We start from the raw sequence: 13,279 nt of genomic DNA, 5'->3' as shown, positions 1-13,279 counted from the left end.
TGAAATAAAAGCTGGATGAAATAATCCAGTTATTTTTAAAATAGTGCAAGATAGCAATCTGAGTCTCATACAACTAACAAGCTCGACACATCTTGCCTCTCTGTGCTAGTATGTCTTGCATGCATAAAGACGTCAACAGTCATTTCAGAAAAAATCAACAATACAAGAGAGACTGAACAAGAGTGACAGCTCGTTAAAAATTCACCGGGTTTGCCATTGCCATCATGCCTGTGTATCTGCACATCAAAATTGGGCCACAAGAACATGCATAGAAGAAAACTTCATGGTGTGTCAGGCTCTCGTGCTTGTTGGAGCAATGTGTGCCCAAACGCCTCCATGCAATTTTACCCTAATGAGTTGCACATTGGTCCTTCAGCTATCAACTCTTCCTGTTTTTCTTTTTCACCCGCGTTCACCTGGCATTCTCTTCCTCATTCCTCCTGCATCTCTCGAAGCTGAGTCAGAGAGCATAGGGGGCTGAAATGAACAAACATGCACTTGCAAATCATGAGGGCTGGATGTGAATATTAAGTGTCTTCAAACTGCTTCTTCAATGCTTCTCCAAACAGGACTTTCATGGAGCATAATAGGGTCACTGCCTGCAGTTTTTTTTACTAATTGTGCGGCACATATATTTGCTTGTCCATAAAATATAAACTTCTACTAACAGAGATATTCTTATTAAGTCATAAACTGACAGAAATAATGCACATAATCTTTCAAATGTCTGATGGCACTCGCTGTGCTTTATTGCCTCCTCCAAGACCAATCTGTGTTTAATTACATAAACCAGGAAAAATCCACTTAATTAACAGGGATTCTAGAGATCTTTTTGTCCTCAAGCACAAGCATAGAAGCTGAGCAACTTCTGCGTAAATATTGGCTACAGCTGCCTGGTATAAATTGGACTCAAATGAACAATGTTAGATTATTATGCTCATAACCAGAGTGTACAAAAGGATAAATTAGCTTAACAAGTCTAGTTTCTCAGTGTTTTCTTGTGATGCTGAATATCAGTATAAAGTCTGCACAAAATTCAAAAGAATCTCACTTTTTTGTTAAAAAAAATTATAACCATTTTAAGCTCATTTTGAAGCATACAGCAGAAACATATTGAAACATATTACGTTCACTTCATATGAGCTCTGAAATAACATAAAATTTCAAAGGGCATACAGAAGATATGCATCTAAATTACTGTTTTCCATCAAATTAAATGGATTTTGCTTTCTGAGTTCATGAATAAGTTGAAAGCCTGGAGCTAAAATCATGATTAACTAAAAGACAACAATGTTGAATGAGAATTCACTGCAATTAGAACATCCCAAGGCTGGACCAATACAAAATACATCAACAAATATTAGGGGTTAATTAAGGTTTTATTCTTTGTTCAATAAATGTAAATGGATTATTCAATATGAATTAGAATTTATTCTTAAACACTTGTATTGGTTAATAATTGGTGATCTGTTGTGTGAAAATGACTGATACTGTAAATGTATTATAAGTTGTGATAATGTGCAATATTATTTTAAAGTCCTTGATATCTAAATTGATGAGTAGGAATGAATCATTTACAGTAAATTCGCCTCTTATTAATATATAGTCCCCTCTGATACAATAAGGCCAATTCTTTTGTTTTTGCTATACACTGAAGATATTTGGGTTTGAGATCAAAAGATGAATATGAGATGATAAATCAGAATTTAAATTATTAAACAACTAAACAACTTGGAACACTGCACCTTTTGTTTGAACCCACCCATTTTTTTAATGATCAAAAATATTGGAACACGTTACTGGCAGATGTTCCTTGTTGCCCATGTGCGCCCTGTTAGATTGAAGGTTTAAACAATTAATAGCTATGGACATCTACTCTTGGTTTGAGCCCTGGGTTTTGCCTGTGAAGACTGCATTTGTTGTTGTTAAAAAGGATAAACCAACATGTAGTCCAAAGAGCTCTCTATGGGAGAAAAAGCATTTTGAAGCTTAGAAATGAGGGGAAATTAATGAGAGCCTTTGAACAAGCATTGGGCATAAAGAATAAAACAATTTGTAATGTCCTAAAACTAAAAAAAAAATAAACCACTGTTGTACGAACAACCAGACACAGAACAGGTTGGCCAAGGAAAACAACAGTAGTTGAAAACAGAAACATTGTGAGAGCTGTGAAGAAAAACCCAAAAACAACTTCCATAAGGTAGGGAAGAACAGTTTGGTGATGTCAGTGGGTCACCAGCTTGATGTAGTTATTTCAATCAAGGTATATGCAACCAAATATTTAGTGTTAATTACTTTAATTTACTTTAGAACTATCTGTTCCAATAAAATTGGGTGGTCTGCCAACAAAGGTGCCATATTCTAAGTTGTTTAATATACAGTACATATATATAAATATTTAAAAAATAAAATAAAAAATAAAAAAACCTTAATTCTCATATTCATCTTTTGATCCCAAACCCACATGTCTTCAATGTATAGTAAAAACAAAAGAATACAATACTTTTGGAAACCCAAGCACAACACTCAGCTGGCACGTTCATAATCTCCCAAGTTTTGATCACACACAGCTGTTTCCAAATACATTCAGTCCCTGTATAAACAGACCTTGAACAATCAATCAATGTGAAGTAACGCTCAGTGTGTCTTATCTAAACTTACCAAGCCTTTTGTTCTCTGATCGCTATCCTGGGTTTTTTTTTTTACTCTGTTTTGCTTCCTGGTTTTTGTATTCTGGTCTCTGCTACGTTGTACTGTCTGCCACTGCCACTTTTTACTTTGATCCTGTCTCACATTTTTTAACTGTCTGCCTTGGTTATTAAACTGCTTAAACTGCAATTGCATCTGTCTCAGCCTCTCCACTGTGACAGTTTCATGCAAGTACATCTATCTACAGTTAAATAATAAGTTATTAATCTAACAACCTTCATTAAATGGTAGTAAAGGACATGCAATAAAATACGAGCTAGTTTTCAACTGTCTTGCCAGTCTTTTAGGAGTCTGATCACATTTCATTTTAATTATCTAAGCATTTGATCTAAGCTTCTTCTAGAACTTTTACATGGCTTAAGAAATGGTGAAACAATAATATATAAAACATGATGAGGGGTGCTGTTGTAAGAAAATGATTAATGACAGCATGATGTGATGACACCTGAGTTACTATTACCAACCCAAATTCATTATTTTACTATAACAGCATGTCCTAAAGTGTTTTATTTCTCTAAAACCAAAGCAAATTTGCCAAAATTTACATTTTTATTAATTTTTATTAATGACTCATCATACTTTTTAAATCAGTTTTTAGTTACATTTAATGTTGTGGAACATCAATGAAACATGTTATCACCTTCAAAAAGACAAAAAAAAAAGCTTGTTACAGAGAAGCCAGAATGTATAAACTCCTCTTTCCTGAAGCATTTCCCATTGCTTCTACTAAGCATTGACACTGAAAAGCCCTTCCATAAATGTTAAATAATCATTTCCTAAGAGAAAACATTTTAGATGTGTTTATTATTCAGTTTAGATTAAGTCACTGTGAATGAGCTGTTATTAAAAATGATAACATACTAGAGCAAGTGTATTAATATAAATATGCAATTTGTCTCAGAGCCATGCTGTTATAGAAAATTAATCAGCACCTTCTGACAAATCAGGGGTCTCATTTGCCACATTTGTAAATTTGAAGAACCAGTACGTATAAGGAAACTGACATTTATCACACATGCCTACACACAGTTGTACACAATATGGATGATGATAAGCTCCACACATTATAAATTGCTCTGCTTGTGCACAGCCGTGTTCATTCACATAAAGAAACACCCAGAAATTAACATATATATGGTCAACAACTTCCCTTTAAAAAGTGTACTAGAATGGTCATTTGTTATGGACGAAATAGAGCATGTCAAAAGTTCTCAGAAGATTAACTTCACCAACAGTGGAGTACAGTACAGTACAGTAAAATCCATATGGTGACAAATATGGTTTATTTGTTACTTTTTATGAATGATTTGTCTAAGAAATACATAGGGTTTGTTTTTTTTTGTTTTTTTTCAATTTCATGGCTAATTCTGTTACACTTCATTACATTTATAAAACTTGTGATGGCATGACCATCCATAAATATCCATCCATCTTCGGTGTCTTTTTCCACTGCTGTATTTGCAAATGTACTGTATTGCATTTCCAGATTCAGGTTCCCACACACACATGATCAGAAGTGTGTGTAAATCTTAGTGTGCACAAGAAGAACTTTCTGTATGTAGAAACATTCTATGTAGAAACGTGTGTATGCATGGTTTATCATGGTTTGGTAAAATGAGACCCAAGAATCAAGAATTTAACAGCACTTTGGTATATGTGATGATGTTTGTTATTTGTTGCAAAGAAAATATTAGAGTAGGACAATACTGTTGATTGCTTGATATTCTTTCCTTGAACCCCAGCTCTGCTGTGACCAAGTCTCCAATCATTGCTACCAGCTGTACCTTGTGATTAGTCTGAATATACAGTATATTATTTTGTTTGTCTAGTTGGTTTGTGTAGTTTTGCAAGTGCCAAAGTTGTTAGAGCCTTGTTACCTTTGTATTGTGTTACAGTGTCTTAGCATTTAAATTTATTCCTTTCTATTGTTTCCTAGTTTCTCTTCAGTTCTGACCCCTGTCTGTTTTTTCCCCCAATGGTCTACGCTGACAATGTCTACGCCCTGACCCGGAAGCCTTAAAATAAGGCTTTATACTTACCTGAAACAAAGCAGAGTACAATACAAATGAGCTACAGATATTGCAGATATTGTGATTAACCTCTTAAACCTCAGGTTTATTATTCAATTATGCATCTTAAAGCATTAACCAGTTATGAATTATTGGGTAACTACAGTAAAACTAATATGAAGTGTGTATGTTTTAGTTTTGTTGTTGTTGTTGTTTTTTGTTTTTTGTTTTTTTTTACAAACACTAGGACCCATTTCTCAAAACTTAGGTCACTTTTTCAAAACTCTTCACACAGTTCTCCTAACCAACTTTCAGCTTGGCACAGCAGTTAATTTCACACAAAACGTACTAAAACTACCAAAACACTTCATACATGTCTTGAATCAACTCATTCTTCCACAACACAAGCAAAGGTTGTCACGCAACAAGCTCACTTTGTCACTCATAAAACAATGACCACAATGTTTTTTGGGGGGAAGGGGTTGTTACAAAATTTCTTTGCAAAACAAGAATGTAACGCTCTACTGTTTACAGAGTTTATTCACTGCAGTACATATTACAGGAATGAATCAGACATGATGCACTATAGTTTCATGCCATTGTTTTTGATGACCATTTCAACAACTGCAGTTTCCTGCACATCAGTGAAAATCCTGCCTCTCCCACCTGTGTGAGGTGACTGTTGGGTCCTAAGCAGAATTACAAAAACAGTTATACATGAGTGGGTTTGGAGGCTTTGCTCAGTGTACTTCTGAAATGTGCAGTTCTGGCACATGCCCTTGCAGCATGCACATCTTATCTGTTGTTTTGCTGGACAATTCTTACAATAGATGCCACTGTTGAGTGTTGCAGATTTGGCTGCACTCTCAGACTCGCCTCTCTCATTAATAGACCATGATTTATTACATGATCAATTATAGTAACCCTAAACTCATCTGAGACTACAGCTCTTGATGTTCCTCTCAGTCTTCTTTCACCACGCATACATACTCCTCTCACTCTCCCAGCCAGTCTTCTTCCTCTGTTAGCCACTTCATCTCTGGCTGGTTCTATGTTTACATTAGTGTAAAATTATTCCTAAGATGTCCCCTTTTGTATAGATGGTAAAGAATTTCAAAGACTAACACCACAGTAGTGTTCAGCTACAATGGAAATCAGTTGTAGTTGGTCTAATCATTACAGTTTTTTACTATCGCTATGACAATTTTTTCAATACTTTAACAATTTTCCTAAACACTTAACGCACCAACACACCTTCAACATACAATTGTCAAAACGGTTAATTTCATGCTCAAAATCGCACGTTGTAAAATAACTCCAACACTAATTTTCAAAATACAATAATACACTAACACAATACACTATGTCTACCAAAACACTGCAAACATGTCTCACAATCAAATAATTCTTCCAACACACTAACACATGTTCTCTTCCAACAGGAACATTTAGTCAATCATAGCACAATGTCATAAAAACACTAACATCAAATGGAATGACAGAAACTGCATTATTTTATATGTGTCAGGTCTGCCCTTATACAGTAGACAGTTACATATTAGAGACATACAGAGACATACAGTCACTATACAATAATACATGGTAAAATGACTGTATTTACACTTTGCAGTAGGAGGAGCCCTTATACAATGTCCTACCTGTTGGTTTCTCGAAATATCTGGACAACAGATGCCACTGTGTCCCGGCTGAGATTTGGCTGAACTTGTTCACCAGCCTCTCTGTATGATAGCCTGTGGTTTATGACGTGGCCTATGATAGTAGATAGAACCTGCATCAGTTATCCTAGCTCTGGCCCTTCTTTGAGTGCCACCAGACATTCAAACTCCTCTCCCTATACCTTGTCCTCGTCCAGGCATTCCTCACCCTTGCCCTTGTCCCACTCCTCTCCTTTGTCCTGGTACTTGTTTTACTCTCCCTCGTGCAGGCATTTTTCTTACTTTCTTCGTGTTGCTCTATATTGTTCCTTTTCCACACAAGATCAGCCCAAAGAGGTCTTCTTTTACTGTATACCATATGTGTCATATCACAGCAAACCAGCAACTCCATTTCCCAGGATGCACCGCCAACTACAAACATGGCCGAAGAGGACTACACTTCCCGCACACGCACACGTTTACCTTCTCCGGAGTTCTAATCACACACACCTGTTACCAATCTCACACACACTCACTCCACAGTATATAGAGTCTGTTTCAACACGATGACTTAGCGAAGTATTACGCTCAGTTGCCATAGTCTCTGTCGTGTACCAAGGCTTTATCCATAGCTTCATGTTTCATGGTTTTGATCTGGTTCTTGTCCTCGTTAATTGAGTCTTGTCTTAGTCTAGTTTATCCTGTGTGCCGATCGCCTGACCATTTGCCTGTTTTGACCATGCTATTGTTTCATGATTTGGATCTGTCTGCCTTTATCTCCTATAATAAAACTCTTATCTGCATTTGCAGCCGTCCTCTACCTCCTTACGTGACAGAATACTTTGCCTCACCATGGATGCAGCAGGAAGAAGGAGGAGGCATCATGCCAGGGAAACCAAGGAAACTGTGTCAGCATTGGATTCAATCCAGTTTCCTCAGTGGACTGCAATGGAGCTCCCAGATCCTTACGATGGATTTTTGGCTATCCTGAATATTTTCTTGTGGACTGCCAGTTTTATTTTGTAATCCTAACAGACCCCAATCTGGAGGAGAAGCAATGGGTCAAGTTCATGTGGTCCTGGTTCTTTGGACCAGCTCGCCAGTGGGTGCGGCTCCTAGTGGCCAAGGGAGCCAGGGAACTTGGGAATGTAACCTAGTTTGTGGGAATATTTGTGACAGCGTTCGGGAGTCCAGAATCTAAGGCCGGCCTGGAACATCTTTTGGGGGGGTAGGGTCAGCCTGGCAGATAAACCTGCCCTGCCATTCACCAACTATTATATGCAGGCAAAGAGGGTGGCCTCCACACCAGAGTGCCAACCTGAGACCCACGATGTGGTCTCACCTGCAGAGCTCCAGCCAGAGGTCAACATGGCGACCTCATCTCCAGAGCTCCAACCTGAGACCCACGAAGTGGTCTCACCTGCCAAGCTCCAGCCGGAGGTCAACGTGGTGACCTCATCACCAGAGATCCAATCTGAGACCCACGAGGTGGTCTCACCTGCCGAGCTCCAGCCGGAGGTCAACATGGCGATTTCATGTCCTGAGCTCCAAACTGAGAGCCACAAGGTAGTCTCAGCTCCAAAGCCTCAGTCCGAGGTCAACATGGCAAACTTCTCCCCAGAACCCCAGCACGACACCCATGAGATTGTCTCATCTCCAGAGCTCCAGCATAAAGTCAGTTTCCAGTCTGAGGTCGAAGAGACGGCCTCTCAAGCCATGTTCCTGTCCGAGGTCGAAGAGACAACCTCTCAAGCCAAGTTCCTGTCCAAGGTCGAAGAGACAGCCTCTCAAGCCTTGTTCCTGTCCGAGGTCGAAGAGACGGCCTCTCAAGCCAAGTTCCTGTCCAAGGTCGAAGAGATGGCCTCTGAAGCCAAGTTCCTGTCTGAGGTCAAATAGCCGGCCTCCCAAGCCACGTTCCTGTCCGAGGTCGAAGCGATGGCCTCCCAAGCCAAGTTCCTGTCCGAGGTCGAAGAGACAGCCTCAGCCAATTTTCTGTCCGAGGTCGGAGAGACGGCCTCTTAAGCCACATTGCTGTCCGAGGTCGAAGAGACAACCTCTCAAGACACGTTCCTCTCCGGAGTCGAAGAGACAACCTCCCAAGACATCTTCCTGTCCGAGGTCGAAGAGACGGCCTCTCAAGCCAAGTTCCTGTCCGAGGTCAAATAGACGGCCTCCCAAGCCAAGTTCCTGTCTGAGGTCGAAGCGATGGCCTCCCAAGCCAAGTTCCTGTCCGTGGTCGAAGAGACGGCCTCAGCCAGTTTTCTGTCCAAGGTCGAAGAGACGGCCTCTTAAGCCACGTTCTTGTCCGAGGTCGGAGAGACGTCCTCCCAAGACACGTTCCTGTCCGAGGTCGAAGAGACGGCCTCCCAAGACATGTTGCTGTCTGAGGTCAAAGAGACGGCCTCCCAAGACACGTTCCTGTCCGAGATCGAAGAGATTGCCTCCCAAGACATGTTCCTGTCCGAGGTCGAAGAGACAGTCTCCCAAGACACGTTCCTGTCCGAGGTCAAAGAAAAGGCCTCCCAAGACACGTTCCCGTCCGAGGTCGAAGAGACGGCCTCCCAAGACACGTTCCTGTCCGAGGTCGAAGAGATGGCCTCCCAAGACACATTCCTGTCCGAAGTCGAAGAGACGGCCTCCCAAGACACGTTCCTATCCAAGGTCGAAGAGACAGCTGCCCAAGACACGTTCCTGTCCGAGGTCGAAGAGACGACCTCTCAAGACACGTTCCTCTCCGAAGTCGAAGAGACAACCTTCCAAGACACCTTCCTGTCTGAGGTCGAAGAGACGGCCTCCCAAGACACGTTCCTGTCCGAGGCCGAAGAGACGGCCTCTCAAGCCAAGTTGCTGTCCGAGGTCGAAGAGATGGCCTCCCAAGCCTGGTTCCTGTCCCAGGCCGACGAGGCGGCCTCCAATGCCAAGTTCCAGTCTGAGATTGATGAGGTGTCTTTCCACGCCAAGGTCCAGTCTGAGATCGACAAGGCGACTTCCCACGTCAAGTTCCAGTCCACAGTCGCTGACATGGACAACCAAGTCCTGCTCACGCCCAAGTCTGCTGACACGGACAACCAAGTTCCGCTCATGCCCGAGTCTGCTGACATGGACAACCAAGTTCTGCTCATGCCGGAGTTTGCTGACATGGACAACCAAGTTCCGCTCACACTCGAGTCTGCTGACACGGACAACCAAGTTCTGCTCACGAGTTCAACGTGGCAAACTCATCTCCCCAGAGCCCCAGCACAAGACCCATGAGGTCGTCTCATCTCCAGAGCTCCAGCATAAAGTCAGGTTCCAGTCTGAGGTTGAAGAGACGACCTCTCAAGCCATGTTCCTGTATGAGGTTGAACAGACGGCCTCTCAAGCCACGTTCCTGTCCAAGGTCGAAGAGACGGCCTCTCAAACTGCTATCAAATACAAATAATTGTATCACATTGCTGTCTTATTCAGTTTTATGTTGGGTTTTGAACTAAAGTTTAACAGTTTTGAAAAGAGTATGCAAACAATTGGTCTGCAGGTTCATAGCGTTTTGCTGATGGTTGTGTTTAAGTGAGAAAATAATTCATGTCATTTGAAAGATGTAGTCATTGAATGCATTTTGTGCCAAAGCAATGGAAAGTGATCCACAGTTTAGCTCACATAGACTGCCGTGGTGCTCACTGTGTCAAGAGTTTTGAAAACGTGACTTAGGTATTGAGAAATGGGTCCTAGTGATTGTCAAAAAAAAAAACAATTAAAAAAAACAACAACAACAAAAAATCAACCCTGTAAGAGTGAGATATAGCGCCTGGAAGTTTATTGGGTATAAAATAAAAATAAAATATAGGGACAGATTTTTGGTTGATTTGCAATATTGTCGTCTATGGGTAGTATGGTGGCCTAGCGAGTAGCTGTCTCACAGCTCCAGGGTCAATCCTGAATTGCGCTCTAAATTTTGTGTGTGTGTGTGTGTGTGTGTGTGTGTGTGAATGGTGCAATAGACTGGCATCCCATCCAATGTGTATTCCTGCCGCTTGCCCAGAGATCCCGTGATTGTCTTTGGAGCCACCATAACAATAAGCAGGATAAACAGTGGAAGCTTTGCTATAGTCAAGAACTCAGAACCCAGTCTCAAAGAAGAAAAGGTCTTGAAATTAAGAAAAGGCTTGAACCTGGACACGTTCCTGTCCGAGATCGAAGAGATTGCCTCCCAAGACATGTTCCTGTCCGAGGTCGAAGAGATGGCCTCCCAAGACACGTTCCTGTCCGAGGTCGAAGAGACAGCTGCCCAAGACATGTTCCTCTCCGAAGTCGAAGAGACAACCTCCCAAGACACGTTCCTGTCTGAGGTCAAAGAGACGGCCTCCCAAGACACGTTCCTGTCCGAGGTCGAAGAGATGGCCTTTCAAGCCAAGTTCCTGTCCGAGGTCAAAGAGACGACCTTTCAAGCCAAGTTCCTGTCCGAGGTCGAAGAGACGACCTCTCAAGCCTCCTTCCTGTCCGAGGTCGAAGAGATGGCCTCTCAAGCCACGTTCCTGTCCTGACCTCATTTCCCGAGCTCCAACCTGAGAGCCACAAGGTAGTCTCAGCTCCAGAGCCTCAGTCAGAGGTTAACATGGCGACCTTCTCCCCAGAGCCCCAGCAGGAGACCCATGAGGTTGCCTCATCTCCAGAGCTCCAGTATAAAGTCAGGTTCCAGTCCGAGGTCAAAGAGATGGCCTCCCAAGACACGTTCTTGTCCGAGGTCGACTAGAGGGTCTCCCAAGCCAGGTTCCTGTCCCAGGTCGAGGAGGCGGCCTTCCACACCAAGTTCCAGTCTGAGATCAACGAGGCGATTTCCCACGCCAGTTCCAGTCCACGGTTGCTGACACAAACAACCAAGTTCTGCTCACGCCTGAGTCTGCTGACACAGACAACCAAGTTCCGCTCACGTCCAAGTCTGCTGACACGGACAACCAAGTTCTTCTCACGCCTGAGTCTGCTGACATGGACAACCAGGTTCTGCTCACGCCTGAAACCGACGTCACGACCAACCAAGTTCTGCTCATGCCCAAGTCTGCTGACATGGACAAGCAAGTTCTGCTCATGCCCGAGTCTCCTGACATGGACAACCAAGTTCTGCTCATGCCTGAGTCTGCTGACATGGACAACCAAGTTCTGCTCACGCCCAAGTCTACTGACATGGACAACCAAGTTCTGCTCACGAGGTCAACGTGGCAAACTCATCTCCCCAGGGCCCCAGCACAAGGCCCATGAGGTTGTCTCATCTCCAGAACTCCAGCATGAAGTCATGAAGTCCACAGTTTAGCCCACATAGACTGCTGTTCTGCTCACTGTGTCAAGAGTTTTGAAAACATGACTTAGGTATTGAGAAATAGGTCCTACCACATTTTTGGTTGATTTGCAATATTGACGTCTATGGGTAGTATGGTGGCCTAGCGAGTAGCTGCCTCACAGCTCCAGGGTCAATCCTGAATTGCGCTCTAAATTTTGTGTGTGTGTGTGTGTGTGTGTGTGTGTGTGTGTGTGTGTGTGTGTGTGTGTGTGAATGGGGCAATGGGGCAATGGACTGTCATCCCATCCAATGTGTATTCCTGCCTCTTGCCCAGAGATCCTGTGATTGTCTTTTGAGCCACCATAACTATAAGCTGGATAAACAGTGGAAGCTTTGCTATAGTCAAGAACTCAGAACCCAGTCTCAAAGAAGAAAAGGTCTTGAAATTTAGAAAAGGCTTGAACCTGGGGTAGGTTCTGCCAACCTGTATTTGAAAGGTTTTGCCGCTTCTGGTTACTGAAGAAGTGTAAGGTTTGCAAAATAGCAGATTAGGTCTGGTTAGGTCAGTGGAATGTACTGCGGTCTTGTTTTATTGTACAAGTCTTGGAGAAGAATGGTATAACTGCAGCCAACCAAATATGCACATGAGCTGTTAATCACTGCTGTCATCTAGTGGCCCAGAGAAGCAGTGCAGCTCAGCTTCTGTAAAAGAATGCCTAGACTGACCAAATTTATTTCTTTTTTTAACAAATTTGTATGTAATTCCTAAAATGTAGGAAAATGGCATTGAATTTGTTGAAATTGTACAAAGTCTAAGGAACAAACTACATTAGTGAAATTTATAAAACAATACCTGATGTTACTGTACTAAAAGGTTACTATAACTGTAACAGTTGGGTTATTTATGCATTTGTTGCTAAATCAACAGCATGTGCATTAACATCAGATAAAAACCTTGACTTTATTCAGTTTTAATGCTAAAATTACCCTAAATGTGTTTTGAAATAAAAAACTTTTATGATGAGTAATAATTAATCAGCAAACCCAGGTATGAACAATTCTAACCTACTTGCTCCTGCCCCCGTTCTTAGCAAGGTTCCTAACTACACTATATTTCTAATAACTTGTGGACACCTGTCCATCACACCCATGTGTTTGTTCAACATCCCAGTCCAGATTTAGTGCCCTTTGCTGTTAAAATAACCTCCATTCCACTGGGAAGGCTTTCCACTAGATTGTGGAGCGTGGCTGAGGGGATTTGTGTTCATTCAGCCAGAAGAGCATTAGTGAGATCAGGCACTGATGTTGGGTAAGGAGGTCTGGGGTGCAGTCAGTGTTCCAGTTCATCCCAAAGCTATTTAAAAACTACCGGTTGAGGTCAGGGCTCTGTTCATTACACTCGAGTTCGTCCACTCCAACCTTGGCAAACCATATCTTCATGGACCTTGCTTTGTGCACATGGGCACTGTCATGCTGGAACATGTTTGGGTCTCTTAGTTCGACAAAGACATCCTATACAATTGTGTGCCTCCAACTTTTTGGTAACAGTTTAAGGAAGGAACATATGAGTGTGATGTTTTTATTGACTGAAAATGTTTCTCATTAACTTAAAAACCTTTTGATCTGAAGGTGTATGATTAAATGTTTGAAATTGG

Source organism: Ictalurus furcatus, chromosome 6 (genome assembly GCF_023375685.1).
Source record: "Ictalurus furcatus strain D&B chromosome 6, Billie_1.0, whole genome shotgun sequence".
Lineage (NCBI taxonomy): Eukaryota > Metazoa > Chordata > Actinopteri > Siluriformes > Ictaluridae > Ictalurus > Ictalurus furcatus.
This window is presented reverse-complemented; position numbering follows the sequence as displayed.